The sequence below is a fragment of the Hemicordylus capensis genome, chromosome 4 (assembly GCF_027244095.1).
Source record: "Hemicordylus capensis ecotype Gifberg chromosome 4, rHemCap1.1.pri, whole genome shotgun sequence".
Lineage (NCBI taxonomy): Eukaryota > Metazoa > Chordata > Lepidosauria > Squamata > Cordylidae > Hemicordylus > Hemicordylus capensis.
The window spans coordinates 138495478-138498950 of record NC_069660.1 but is presented as its reverse complement, the minus strand read 5'-3'; positions in this window follow the sequence as shown (position 1 = coordinate 138498950).

The window sequence follows — 3473 nt, the reverse complement described above, 5'->3', positions numbered from 1 at the left end:
TAATTCTGAATGTTATGGCAGAGAAGAAGATTCACTACTGCATCAAGAAGTGGTTTTTTTGGTATGCCCAGTTCCAGTCTTTCTATTATGCTCTCTTTGCATCTCAGCGGATCCTCACAATATAAATCACAATCAGGGCTTGGCACACTAGACTTTGCCCAAGCATGGGGATTAATCTCAAAATTCAAAAGCGATTTGTGGTTATCTCTGTGACTTCCATCAATGACAGTGAGAATGTGACAGATAAATCATAATATTCTTTATGGACAGTAACATCAGACACTAACCTTATCCTGCATTTTCTAAGTGATAGATAGGATTTCGAGCTGTGTGGCCTCAGTTGTCTTTAATGAGCATATTGTAGCCCTTCTCATATATGCCTGTGAATTCAGCTTGATGCTTTTGAGGAGTGAAGTCAAGAGAGTTGCTGCTCCTGCTGAGTGAATGTCAAAACAGGCCTGTATCCATATCCTGGGCCTGCTTTTCCATACTCCAGCTTACTTTTACAAAAAGAAGAGATCATAAAGTGCATTTCTTACAGATAGTATCTTCATTATTATTATTTTTTATTTTTTTTGCTCCATTCTCCATCCAGTCTCCATCCAATCTCACTTCATTGCAATAGTCCTTCCAGGGCAAAAAGTATGGATTGTATTGTTTACTGAAAGCCATAGCTTCTGTGTTTGATTTGTAGCAATATCACGAACTCTCTCCCTTTTCTTTGTTGAGTCAGAAACCATGAGATCGTTGCAAAGAATATCAGGGTCTTTTTGGCTTAACCTTGCTTGTGCCTTTCCCACCCTTGAATTTTAGAAATATAGTAAATAAGCAGAGGTTTTCTATAGCTGAAATCTGGCTGTTATCTGTACACGAAGCCTAACTATGGACTTAACTGCTGTGATGCCATAGAGTATTCACAACCATTCAAGCTACTGAATGGGAAGAGTTGGGCTGAAGGATCATCATCATCATCATCATCTGCATGTGATATCAATTTTGCATAGGGCAACCATGCGTGCATTAAAAACATGTTTGCCAAAGTCATGAAAAAGTAATGAAGGTAAGAACAGCCCTGATGGATCAGGCCCAAGGCCCATCTAGTCCAGTATCCTGTTTCACACAGTGGCCCACCAGATGCCGCTGGAAGCCACAGGCAGGAGTTGAGGGCATGCCTCCCTCCTGCTGTCACTCCTCTGCAACTGGTACTCAGAGGCATCCTGCATTTGAGGCTGGAGGTGGCCTATAGCCTGCTGACTAGTAGCCGTTGATAGACCTCTCCTCCATGAAGTTATCCAAACCCTTCTTAAAGCCATCCAGGTTGTTGGCTGTCACCACATCTTGTGGCAGAGAATTCCACAAGCTGATTATGTGTTGTGTGAAAAAGTACTTCTATTTGTTGGTGCTAAATGTTGTGGCAATCAATTTCATGGGATGACCCCTGGTTCTAGTGTTATGTGAGAGGGAGAAGAATTTCTCTCTGTTTACTTTCTCCACACCATCCATGACTGTATAGACTTCTATCATGTCTCCCCGCAGTCTTTTTTCTAAACTAAATAGCCCCAGGTGCCTTACCTCATAAGAAAGGTAGTCTAGGCCCCTGATCATCTTGGTTGCCCTCTTCTGCACCTTTTCCAGTTCTACAATGTCCTTTTTTAGATGTGGTGACCAGAATTGTATGCAGTACTCCAAGTGTGGCCGCACCATAGTTTTGTATAAGGGTATTATAATATTAGCAGTTTTATTTTCAACCCTCTTCCTAATAATAATGTAGTCTACTTTTTATACCAAAAGAGGCTCACAATGGAGGAAAGTAAAACTTTTCCCCTACCATGCCTTACTTCACCATGTTCAACTAAGCAGTTTTCTCCTGCCTTGCTCACATTCGGTATTGGCATCAGGTTGCAGAAAAACTCATCAAAAGCAGCCACACACGGTGATATAAGGCGCAGGAGAAGGTTGGTTTTGTCCCCTCCTCTGTACTGTCCTTTTAGTTTAAAAAGAAGAACCCGCACAGACACGCAAACACAACTCTGCCTTTGTAAGTGAATTGGGCAAGCATATGTGTGTTTGTTAAACACTTAGTTGCCCTGAATATCTAGTATGTCAGTCAGATCATTCACACAATCAAAAACTGTGTTCTACCCACATTTGGGAGCTGTGTGTGTTCCCAATCTTTAGTTGTGTGGAAGCAAGGTAAGAGGAAAACCTGGTAGAAGTGATTGTGTGGGAGCAAGGTCGGGGGGAAACCTGGGTAGCTTTTCCTCCTGCCTTGCTTCCACACAATCACCAGGTTTAACTCTTACCTTGCTTCCATGCAAGTGAAAACTGGATGCACACAGAGCTCCCAAACCTGGGTAGAACACAGGTTTTGATTGTGTAAATGGCCTCTCTCAGTCTGTCCCTTCCAGCTGAATGTTTCTCTGCCCCTTCTTGGTACTACAAAACATCCTATGTCAATGCCAAAAAGTAGCGGAGGTATGTGGCTGATAGAGTTTCTTAAAGATAGGCCACCACAGACCAGCAAAAACATGCCCAATTGGCCAGATATGGCTGTAGGTTGTCCAGCCCTGGCATAGGGTATTGGAGTATATACAACTGATAAAGACTGGGGGAAAAGAAGCAACTTGAGTAGCTCTTTCAAGGCCTAGCAATTTCATGATGTTGATAGGATGTCCATCTTCCCTATTGGGATAATCTCCACAGTTAGCCTATAATTGGTATGTGTTCTGATGGCTGAACTGGGGTAGCTTCAACGATTTAATGACTCTGGTAGCAGCAAAAGATTGTTGTGTGAATGCCACTAAAGACCAAGTAGCAAAGATGTAATTTGCTTCCTTTGAAGAGGCACCTGCTGTTCCTTTTGATATTCTGGAAAGAGGAGTGAGGCAGTCAATACTAAAACCATTTAAACTTTGTTTAGATCTTTTTGTTCTCTGTGCATCACTATACTGTTGAAATGGAATCTTACAGGGATGAGTGAAATGTTTCAGTTTATTTCAGCAGATTTCCCTACCTTTCACAATCCAGGCATTGAATGATTATCACTTCTCTTCTAAATGGAAATTCAATTTTCACAAACCCATTATTTCCACAAATTTCTAAATGCTTATGTGAAGGAATGAGGCCCAAACCTCCTCTTTTTGTATATATAAGACTTCTGCATTGCAATTGCTTTGCTTACTCCATATGTTAACAATCTGCGCAGGGGCCTAAAGTTCACAGCTCCTGTTCTACAGTTTGGTTTTGGAGGAAGTACATATATACAGTATACTGGAGCAATATACTGGTTTGATTTTGGAGGGAAGAGGGAGTTTGGTTTGTGTTGGGATGCCATGTTACCTGGTCGCTTGGGTGGCCCAGTGGAGAAGGGCATGGCATCCCTCCTCTGAGGCTTTCGTTCCCTTTGGGGGGCAGTGGGGATGAGAAGGGCCCAGGCTGATTGGATCCCAGTGGGGCTGAGAGGGCAAGGCAGG